The sequence below is a fragment of the Vipera berus genome (assembly GCF_964194415.1).
Source record: "Vipera berus genome assembly, chromosome: 7".
NCBI lineage: Eukaryota > Metazoa > Chordata > Lepidosauria > Squamata > Viperidae > Vipera > Vipera berus.
This window is the reverse complement of record NC_138209.1, coordinates 30,787,159-30,799,264: the sequence shown is the minus strand read 5'-3', so window position 1 is coordinate 30,799,264 and position 12,106 is coordinate 30,787,159. Positions and strand designations below refer to the sequence as shown.

General features: G+C 36.0%; 1 long non-coding RNA gene across 1 annotated transcript; it reads left to right on the top strand.

Moving 5' to 3' along the window:
• Positions 1–7,677: 7,677 nt before the first annotated feature.
• LOC308670661 lies at positions 7,678–11,342 on the top strand. The gene is made up of 2 exons (XR_014027053.1): positions 7,678–8,399; positions 10,945–11,342. It is a non-coding gene; the product is annotated as an uncharacterized lncRNA (long non-coding RNA).
• The last annotated feature ends 764 nt before the right edge of the window (positions 11,343–12,106 follow it).

Here is a 12,106-nt window from a genome sequence, read left to right as displayed (position 1 = left end):
TAAATGTGTGCCAAATACCAAGATTATGATGCACACCTCCTCCTGATCCAAGGACATGTAGAGCAAAGAGGAAACAGACATAATGCCAATCAGCTAGAGTACTTGTGAGGAGGCAACCTCAGCTCTCATGAAGGGCTGCACCAGCGTCACCTACTTAATCCTGCCCAGAGGACTTGAGCATTGCTGGAACAACATGCCCAGCCTTGTCTGCTCATGCCATGTATCCTGACCCATTTGACTCATGGACTGCTTTCCTGGACTTTGTGTGTGCCTGTTGGACTCAGATACTCAGTAACTCTTGCCATGCTGAGCTTGGAATCTGGATCTGCACAATGGGGGTGCTTTCCAAGGACCTGTTTGGGAGGAGTAAATAAACACCTATAGAACTCTTATTGTGCATGTGGGTGGGGGAGGGCAGCACAAAGCAGTCAGTAAAGGAAGAGTACTTTTAAAATGAGTGGAAAAGCATGGCTCATCCCACTTCCTACCCTCTGAGATTCTGCCATAGTGGGATAATACATGGCTAAGAAAACATGGCTAGAAATACTAGAAATAGTATGCACTTGTGCACTCTCCCTCTCCCTGACTCTCTCCCCCCCTCTCTCCCTCTCCCTCTGTCTCTCCCTCTCTCTGGAACTCTATGAGCAACTATTACTAAGTCTTGATTAGCTGTTGGTTCTCTATGACTTCTAAAGATGTAAACCTTTCCATTGTGTAATTGGGGTGTCAAACTGCCGGCCCGCAAGCCAGATGCGTCATCTGGAAGCCACGCCCACCCCATTGCCAGCAATGGCAAAACAGTCCCGATAAATCTCGCGACATCATGTGATGTTGCGAGTTTGACATGTCTGTAAAATATAACAAACCTAACAGATGTGGAAATAGTCAAGAGAGCACAGCTAATCCCAGCTTCATTTTAATAGTGAAATGGGATGAGTTGGATAACAGAACGATTGTTTCTCTGGAAATACAAGAGTGTAAACCAGCTTAGTTAAAGTAAAACTAAGTTCAGGAATAATAGGTTCTCACTTTAAGTACCCCTTTTCTCTCATTTTAAATAAGTTGTGTGTATTAAAAGTGAAACAATTTTATAAGAAAGGTTTACAATATAGGTTTGTGTGTTATTGGTTTATAGCTAATGCAGAACTGCACAATAGAATAGATGCCAAAAAACCAGCTATTGAAATATGGATAATTAATAAACTGCATAATATTTACATCAAGCTCAAGCACACTGGAGGTAATTTGACTTGAATAATTCTGTATATTTTTATCATAATATTTACAACCCATATAACTGGTTTGTATACATAAAGAAAATGCCCACCACAGACAAAATCTGCTGCTTTGTATGCTGGAGGAAACCCAACTTGCTAAACAACTCTGCAGTTATGATATGTTATAATAATAGGTTAGTTCTATTATAATATACACAAGATAAAAAAGAGAAAGTTTTGATGGGTCTCTTAAATATCAAATTCTAGAAGTTTCTTCTTGGCTGGGCTCAGAACTGCGTATTAGGCTAACATATGCTTGGCTAGTTTATGACATTGCTGTGCCTGGTCTACTGTGATGGAATTTCTAATAGATCTTGGAACCACTGTGAAACATTAAGACAATTAATGGAGGGAGCAAGCCTATTACAGAAGAGATTACCAAGTCCAGGAGAAGAGGGAAGCATGAGAAAGAGACTGAGACACTCAGAACAACTGCTTTAATTACACTAGTGTGTAAGAGATTCAAGATTCTGTTATATTACCCTACTGGCAGTAAAAATCCAAGTGATTCTTGTTTCCTGGATTTGCCAGCTTTGCAAGGCTTGACACCAATCAATGTAGATAGTTCTGTGAATCAGGCTGTTGGTTAATTCAGTTGAACTTAGGGATTAGTATAATATGTGAATGCAGCCAATTTATTTAATTTATTTTTATTTTGTCTTTATTAATTTTATAAATAACTCAAGGTAGTACACATACCTAATACTCCTCCTAACCCCTGTGGCGTTAGGATGGCTTAAGCTGAGAGAGAGACTGACTCAAAGTCATCCAGTCTGTTTTCATGTCTAAAATGGATTAAAACTGGTCTCCCAGTTAACTAGCCTGATGCCTTAACCACTACACCAAATTGGCTGTTCATTTTCATCAATTAATTTAATTTAATTAATTCAGTAACTGAAAATGAAGGGTCAAGTCAAAGAGTGGTTGAATAAAACTATTTGGAATAGTTATAATGAATTATTAAATATTTACATTTTAGAAGCTTTTTAATATTATCTATGCCTAAGTTCATAACAATTTGTCATAAATTCTGGAGATTTTTATTTATAACAAATATACCTGCAGGAACAAGTGCAGAGAACAAGCTAGAATTCTATTAGATATATACAGCTGTAGAATAATATCTGATGCTGTCTAAAAGTTAAGATAGAAATTTTTTCCCAGTTAACTCAAACCACTCTACCGCCAAAGACAAACAAACAAACCCACAAGGTGGCAAGTCAGGAGAACCCCACTTGTAGAGATGTTTAGCACAAACAATCTTGTCACCTAGCAAAAGGAAATGTCATTCCAGGAATCTTATCTAATTCTTAAAAGAAAAGGTCTTCAGTGCATTGTGTTTTTTTCCCCCTTTAAATAATGGGAAATGTAATCTTTGTTTAATGAGAAAAGGCTAATGTATGGAAAATCTATAGTACAAAATAAAGTACTGTATCGCAGCAAAGCCAAGCAAGACCAAGCCAAATGAAAGTTTTATGGAAGACTCAACTGAAATATATATTAGCTAGCCAATACTTTCTCCAGTTTTACATCCCTAAATTTTTCTCCTTGTACCTAGAACGGCATTGTATTTTCCAAATATTACCATGTTTGCATCAGAGCCTTACTATTAACAAGACCTCTGGTAGAATCCTATGCTACTACAGGTCTACTGTAGTACCATTAGACTTCAGAAATGTATGTGAAAATTTTAAAAAGACTTTCTTTTTCCATTTTATTTCTCAAGATAACCAGAATATTACTTTCTAGAATCTCTGGCAGTTGGTGAAAAATATGAAAGATGTTTGCTTCTTCCTTTCCTGCAACAAAAATAAAGTGGTGCCTAAAGAGCTGGGCTTATGTACTGTGCTAAGCTGAACTGGAGCTTGATAGGATCCATTGTGGTATGCATCAATTGAGCCACTGCATCTTGCCCAAGAAATCTACGACTAAAAGAAAGTTCAGCTTAGTGAAATGTGTGAATCACAGTTATTGACAGTGAAAAGTTATTGCCCTGCAATAGTTTTGCTTATTTAGTAGATCCAGCTTCCTGCTCTATACTGCATTTTAATTATTTTTCATATCTCTACTCCTACATCCTATCAGGTGAATGGCATAAGGATCTGGTAGAAGCCACAACAAATGATGTGAATTACATAGTATGCATCAGCTGAGGAACTGATATAACTTACATTTGCACAATCATATCATGATGTCTATGATGTTCTTGGACCCTACCCAATGAGGATTTCTTCTGAAAGTATCACTTCTTGTGTTACAATAACACCTGAATTTTATGTTCACTTAGTTAAGTGGACTGATTTATTTATGAACAGCTTTGCACTGTGGCATCCTGCATATGTGTGTTAATACCAGGACTTGTTATATTAGAAGAGCCTCCAATCAAACTCAAAATTAGAAAGCATGGATTGCGAGCATACTGCTATTGACAAAACTTTGTTAAACATAATAAATGTTATTCTCGGATTGACTTATATATACTATGAATAATTTGACAATAGCATTAATTATATTTAATAACAGTATTGTCCTCATAATGTTGGCTTTCTAATTTGGAGCTTGGAGTTTGGTGGGAGGGTCTTGAAATATCACATGTCATGGCAAAAAAAATTTCCCCCCCCCCCAAATAAGAATTTAATATGCAAGCTGCGATGCATAAAGATGGAAAATTGTCCTTATTTTTTTATACAATTGTCCTTATTTTTTATACAATGAATTTTGTATATGCACATGAAAGGCCTTCCACAATATTACAGTCCAGGCTATGATAAGCAGAGTCCCATTTTAAAGAGACAGTTTTATATATAATATTTTATTAAATTTCTGTTATTACAGTTCCTTAGTGCTTAATGAACAATGTATTGTGTGGGTTAATTTATTATGTTTAGTAATACCAATTATGTTCTTACTCTCTGTCCCGTTTTTCCAACCATTGATAAAAATAGGTTCCATGTTTGATAACATTCTTTACCTTCTTTTTCTTTAATTCTCAGTGTAAGTCTATCCATTTCTGCACAGTCAGTATTTTCTTAAAATTATCTCTTCCTCCAATGGTGTTTTTTTCATTTTTCCAGTGTTGTGCAAATACAATCCTCATTGCTATTAATACATGTAATGTTAAATATACGCTTTGTTTATCAAGTTTTTCTGAAATTATACCTAATAAAAAGAGTTCAGGTTTAAAGTCTATGTATTTCCCTAACATCTTTTCTAACCAAGTATGTATTTTTGTCTGTATGTATTCACTCTAGACTAGAGCTATCAAATAATTATACACAGTGCTTTTTTGTAAAAGAAAAAGGTGCCGGAACTCACACGTCATACAACCCGCCTTGCCTACCCTACAAGGTTCCATCCAAAAAAGGTGCCGGAACTCCGTTCTGAGCGTTCTATGAGAAAAAACACCCTGATTATACAAATATAACTTTAAGAATTAATAGGTTATAGTAATATAATTCAAATTTATGAAATAAAATAAAAAATATGAAAATATTTTTCCCTGTAAGAATAGGTTTACACAACTTAGATTATGGAGTAAGCCATGATTCATAAAATCATGGGGTTCATAAAACCAGACAATCACTGTGGTTTGCAATGGTGCAATAGTCCACTAAATGACCATACTGATGACATCCTTAAAAGGAGGTTTCATTTGAGGTATCAGCTCCAGCCTATAAAGCTAAAGTTCTATGATGAAATGTGCAATAACCCATCATTTTCTGCATGTGCATATAGAAAATAAAGGAACAAAAATTAAACAATGAAAAGTAATCATCCCTTCCAACAAGAAAATGATACTGACAAGATATACAGCCTCGTGAATCAAAGAACTGCAGAAGAGATTTCTGATGTGTCAGTTGATTAAGGCTTCCAGAATTTTTACCTTACTGAAAATACTTTTTCTTTTGTCAAAAGCTAATCAGCTGGAAATCATGGAAGAAAAAGAATATTCTAGCTGATATGGTTCACAAAACATTACTTAAGCCTCATGAGTCTGATGGACAACAAATTATTGCCTCCACCAGTGCAGCATTTTTCCATGCCAGTTAGATCAGAGTTCTTATTTGCCACTTACAATCAAGGGAGATTTTTATGCAGCTTTCTGTGGCCCGTATTCTAATAGGAAGGTTTCTTCTACTCTACTACTCACCTATTATACTTGTGGACAATTTTTTGTGGACAAATTATCCGTATTATCTAGACATTTTCCTTGGTCACCATGCTATTCTTTCAGACTGTTTTCTGAGCACCATTTTGAGGCAGTTCTACTCCTACCCAATAGGCAATTCCAACTGATGTGGGGGAGAAGAGGTCAGTATGGAGGGTGTTGATGACATACAGCAGGTTGAGCTGAACCCAAGCAAGATGCAACTCCAAATTCTCTGTCAGACCTGTGTTCTCTCCCAGAGGAAAAGCATGATCCCTGAGGAAGCAGAGATTTCTGACCACTCTTTATTACAGAAATGTATTTAGTTTATCTGAATTAATACTAATATGTCAGCCTATAGTTGATTCTAGTTATATATGCATAGCCCAATTGTATATTTGCAGAAAAATAAGAAATTTCATCTAATATAATAGAAAGACAAGGGTTTTTTTAACCGTTCAGTTTCCCATGTGTCCTAAAAACTTACTCTGAAGGTCCCTCAAATTCCCTTGTGTGAGTAGTTTTCAGCTCATGTGCCACAATTACACTTATGATCCTCATGGAATTGATATTATGTAGTTCTGTAATAATTTTCGCCAGCAACATGCTTCCATTTTTTTTATTTTCTGAATTCAGAATTTCAGTACACAAATATGCACTTAAAATCACTTCAGCTTCCAGAAATGTTATTTATTGATTTATTGATTGATTTATTAATTAGATTTCTTTGCTTACCATTTCACTTCAAGGTGACTCTGAGCAGCTTACAAATATAATAATGTTATAAAATAATTATAATTAAAGTGATGATAAAAATGCATGAATTAAAAGTTGGTTTCCACTGTATTGTTTTTTTTCTTTTTCAGCCCCCAGGAATTCCAGAATTTCTAAAGTACAAAACTACAGCTGTAATATTTTAAAATCTTGGAAGTATAGACATCCAAGTAGAGTATATTATTTTCATTTTTAAAAATACACTTGCAGATACAGGAAACATCTGTGTCTGTGTCCAGGACAATTAAGGTTTTTAGGGAAGGAAACTGAAAATGATTATGACTATCACTAACGTTAGAAAATCTACTGGCTGCTGCAGATAATAAAACTGCTGCAGCAAACTATGCACATTAATAAGTTAATTTTGAGACAGCCAATCACTTTGACTCTTCTAGGAATTTTACAGATCCTTATTAAATCCAGGAGTAGAGAAAATATCACCCAATCATCAAAGCAACGCAAAATAAGAGCTCTTTGACACATCCATGTAGTTTTAAGGCACCAGGCTAAAAAAAGGGAAATCATGAGTTCAAGTCTTGCCTTAGTCACGAAAGCCAGCTGGGTGACTTTGGGCCAGTCACTCTTTTCTCAGCCCAACCCACCTCACAGGATTATTGTTGTGGGGAAAATAGGAGGATAAAGCAGTGTTAAGTATGTTCACTGCCTTGAGTTAGTTGTAAAAATAATAAACACAGGTTATAAATAAATAAAAGAGTGCATGTGACAGTAGCTGGAGACAGCAGAATAAAAGAGAAAGAACTGGAAAAAATAACAAAATACAAAGACCTGCAAATAGAAGTAGAAAGGCTATGACAAAAAAAATGAAAATAGTACCAATAATAAAAGGCACCCTGGGTGCAATCCCAAAACATCTGGAGCATCACTGGAATACAACTGGCATTGACAAAATCACCATCAGTCAATTGCAAAAGGCAGCTTTACAGTTCATACCTTGCAATGATACCTTTAAAACCATCCAATACCCATATCTGTCTATCCCAGGTCCTTAGGAAGGACTCAATAGGCGGAAAAAAAATGGCAAATTTAGTCTGAACATTGACTGACTGTGTGACGAGCCAATAGTAATAATAATAACGCAAAAAATAGTTTGTCATTGTCTTAATATACTTGGAATTCTCCAACCCAGATAATAACCAAGACTGACTTTTCAAGATCAAAGTTGCAAAGTGATGCCATCTGGTGTGACAATGAGAATTTTCTTATTGTGAATTAAAACTTCACAAAATATCAACTGACTACCATTATAAAGACAAAATCAACATTAATGAGGAACTTTTATATTTTAGTAGTCTGATGTAAAATAATCTAATTTAATCCTTGGATTAGTGCATTTCATTATAGATGGGCTTTAAGGAACAGCAATGGCCATAGATTTTTCAGTATTTTCTGAGAAAGTGCACAAATCACCCTGCTTAATAACTAGAACTTTAATTCTTGAACATTTATTACTTTGTGTTTCTCTTTCAGTAGTATTGCTTGTGTGGAAATTGAAATAGCCACCCCCACCTCCTGCAGAGGTTTTTGTGGTAATACTTAAAATAACTTGTTTCTTTCTTCAACAGCTTTACTATATTGATAATGAACCATCTGAAATAGTTATGTGCACCATAACTATTTGCAAAGTTTTAGTCATGCTATTTAGGAAGGATCCACATCAAAAAATGTTGAATCTAGGTTTCAGTTCAGATTGTATAACCTAAACTTGTCAGAAGTTACAAATTACATTTTAAAAAAATGTTGGCCATCTTTGAATTACACATGTAAGTTTTAATTCAAAGAGAGGGAGAGAAGAAAGAAAGAAAGAAAGAAAGAAAGAAAGAAAGAAAGAAAGAAAGAAAGAAAGGAAGGAAGGAAGGAAGGAAGGAAGGAAGGAAGGAAGGAAGGAAGGAAGGAAGGAAGGAAGGAAGGAAAGGAAGGAAGGAAGGAAGGAAGGAAGGAAGGAAGGAAGGAAGGAAAAGGATATGCAATGGTGACATACCATTGACTAAGCTTTTTGTAAGTGAACTCAGTCTATAGTGAAAAAGATTCATACATTAACCATATTGCTGTTGTTTCAGCCATGGAAGTACCAACCATTAAAAAGGAACCACAAAAGACTTTTTATTATTATTTTTCCTAATGGACTAAATGCAATAGAAATTATTTTGCACTTGGATGCAAGGCAACAGAGAAACCAAAAAGTAATCTTTTATATTAAAAAATTACAGCTATGTGATCTATTTTATATTGTTTGGTCTGATCATCCTATTTAATTATGGTACTTTTTTAGTGCTTATCTATCTAGTTTGTTGTTTCATACAATACTATACAGTTTTGCAATGGAATAAGTAATGCATGTGATTACAATATATAACTAATAAGAAATGTTACAGAATGTTACCACCTTTGTTTCTAATTACTGTATGTTCATACCAACAATGATACTCAAAACAATCTTTTTGTACCATGATAAAGAATAGCTATTAAGATTGTCATAAGACAGTTCCGTTGCTTTTGAAATTATATCTTATCAGAGAAACTAACAGCTAACAAATAATGACAATAACAACGCAACACATTTTGGCAGTATCCATGGCAGCTCCACCAGCTCAGACATCACTATGTGATAAAATGTGCCTATATTACCCATACATGAACAAATCAGTATAGTGCATCTAAAGCAAGGATTGTGGGGTATCATCCAACTTACTTTAGATACAAAAGCATATCTAGCTGTTCCATTAGTATAAGATTATATGAAAAGAACTTGATGCACTTCATGACATGGTGAAGATGAAGATGCAAATCCATATGTAGGCCAAGAGTAGTGAAGAGCTACTCTTTTGAGGAACAAGCATGCTTTGGTCCAAAGATTCTACTTTAAGAGAAGACATACTTGGATAATTCCACATACAAGTCCTATTAGGGGAATAATGTGCTGACTGCATAATTTTTGTGAAAGGAGTAAAGTTGGGGAGGGGACATGGAGACAGCAGCAGAACAAGGAACAGTAGGAAATACCGCAGGCATGACAGAATGGGGCCAGTAATACCAGGATCTGCTGGTAGCTTAGCAAGAAAGAACACTTATATAAGAAATAAGAGCTGACAGCTCAGATATCACTATAGAAAACTGTTGACATGACCATCATAAGATAAATCATCTTTTGTGATGCTTGGCCTGCTGCAGTCAAGGCAAAGGATAAAAAGAAGGGAGAGACAGGAGAACCTGAACTTAAATCTGCTATTGCACAGAATAACTGCACAGAGTAATGCATGCTGTACGTGCAAAAGAACAGAGTTAGATCAGAGGATGTTATTCCCGATTGCTCCACATAATTCCAAAATGCAGACCTTCTTTGTAGCAGAGTAACCGGTGAAGAGTTTCAAAATGCAAATTACTCATAAGCGTAACCTCTTTTTAAGGTCAAAAGTCTAAAGTAGTATTTCTCAACCTTAGCAGCTTTAAGATATCTGGACAATTCCCAGAATTCAGACATTTCAAAGTAGCCAAGGTTGAGAACCACTGATCTAAAGTAAGCCTATGGGTTACAGCTTGGATCAGGGCTACTGTGTGCTAGGAGAGGAGTTTTACATCTTTCCCCAGATGTTTGTTTTCAAAATACTTTGACCTTCCCTTTCCCACAGATTGGCTTTATGTATAGTACTGAGCCACAATGTTCATTTTATCTTGGTATATTGCTTGAATCCAACCAAATTGCACTGATTCAGAAAACTGGAAGAATTGTAGAACAGGTCTAAACTTATGTATAAAAGATGGCAGCAGAGTGTCTGCTGGGAGCATGGTGACTTGAATATGTATTTCCATTCACTCATATTTGATTCTTGGAGACTGCCTGGACAAATCCCCACAGTTTTCTTGTCAAGTCTTTTCATAAATGCCACGGCCTCCTTCCTAGGGCTGAAAGAGGGAGAGAGATTGACCCAAGGCCACCCAGCTGGCTTTGTGCCTGAGGTGGGACTAGAACTCCCAGTCTCCCAGTTTCTAGCCTGATGCCTTAACTACTGCACAAAACTGGCTCTTAATCATATATTATCTATAAGTATATAACGTATAATTACATTATACAAAATTGTATAATTACATATATAACAAAGCAGCACATAATCATAGAATCACAGAGAGGAGAGGAAATTATTAGTTAATGTTAACTGGAAATGGGAAGCAATTACCTGGAACAATATTCTCTCATTTACTAGGCTAGACCCTGCAGCTCTCTCTGATACTCTGGTCAATTTGTCACCTTTGCTATTAGATAAGCACAGCTATATACAAGAGAGTTTAGTTCTCTTTTTAAAAGGGGTATTTTATGTTGTGTCAGTATATAAATGCTGTTAAATGAGTAAATGATAATCCTTGGTTTATAATGAGTCTGCATAACATTTAATAAGTGCTTCAGAAAGCACCACTAAGGCACTATGAGAGTATGTATTATTGAAATATCTAGCGTTTCAGTTTCTCCTGCAGCCTGAAGCAAAATTGCCATGAGGTTATTGTGTCAGCCTTTGGAGGCAGGACAGGTCAGAGAATATAATTACTACTTGAAGTCTACTTTATTGTTGAGGAATATAATAACAGAATCTTGAAAACTTTCTAATGTATCCCTCTGCCCCCTCTTATACAAAGCAGAAACAAGATGGAGTTATCTTGAAGTTCTTTCTCATTCTGTTCCTCGTTCCCAAGAATGAACTGTCATTTGTTTACTATTCTTGTGTTCTGTCACAGACCAAGACTCGGATTCTGACTCTGAAGAAGTTGCTCCACTGAACCTGTGGAATTTAAGCCTCAGAAGACACCTAGCCAGGAATCACTTGAAGCTGATCATACACAGCTACCACCAGAACATCTGGAGGATTAAGTTGATGAGCCATAGTCTCAAAACCTTGGACTCTGTGAGCAGAGCAAGGAAGCTCAATGAAGCTCCTTGATAGGCAAGGCAGTAACTGTCTTTATTAAAAGGTGGCTGCAGGCTGATTTAAGAGTCAGGCTCGAATCTTTCTCTTGGAAACAACTGCCTGATGTCTACTTTGATAGTCATTCCTATATATTTTATTCATGTAAAAAAACACAACATTCTGACTTTTGGACTAGTTGATAAACCTGGCTTGGCTTTTTGAATTGTGGACTGGATTTTGACTTTTCTTCTGTGTGTTCCTGTTGAAAGTGAAACTAAAACTTTCTTTCCAAGAGACTATATTTTAATTTACATTCCTTTCCTCATCTGTCTTTATTAATCAGTCTTGAGTAAATTACTATTATCAAATAGAAATGGTGGGTCTGAGATATAAGCCAGCATAGATACCCAGACCCAGAGTATCTTCCAGATTTACTGATGTAATCGGGAATTTCAGTTGGCAAAATTAAAGATATAATAGTGGTAATACTGTATTCTACTATTTGGAATACAGGCATCATGCCATCTCATCTGACATGGCATGTATACAGTGGCAGCATTGTAATAAGTGAAGTTTATCCAAGGCATGATTACTTCTAATTGAAAACTTTTCTGTCAGGCCCAGCACAAGAACAACATAACACAATCCAGTCAAAGTTTGGTTTTTTTATTTTTTTATACCGACAGAAACTTGCCAAGCTAAACCTATACCACCCTAAGCTAATGGATTTATCCTGTGAGATTCTAGGGCGGAGCTATCTGACATCTCTTCCTCTTCTCATGATCCAGTTCCATGCTGTGCTGTCTCTTTCTCTCCTTTGAATGTGCTCCCTCCTTCCTGGGAACCTTTTGCATTAACCGTAGTCCCTCACATCACCTCTCTATTCATAGACACATTCCATCACATCTTCCTTATATTGTGTCTTGAAAAACTGAAGTTATCTTTTAACAATAGGATAACCATTTGTGGAACACTGGAGGATCACTCATGGC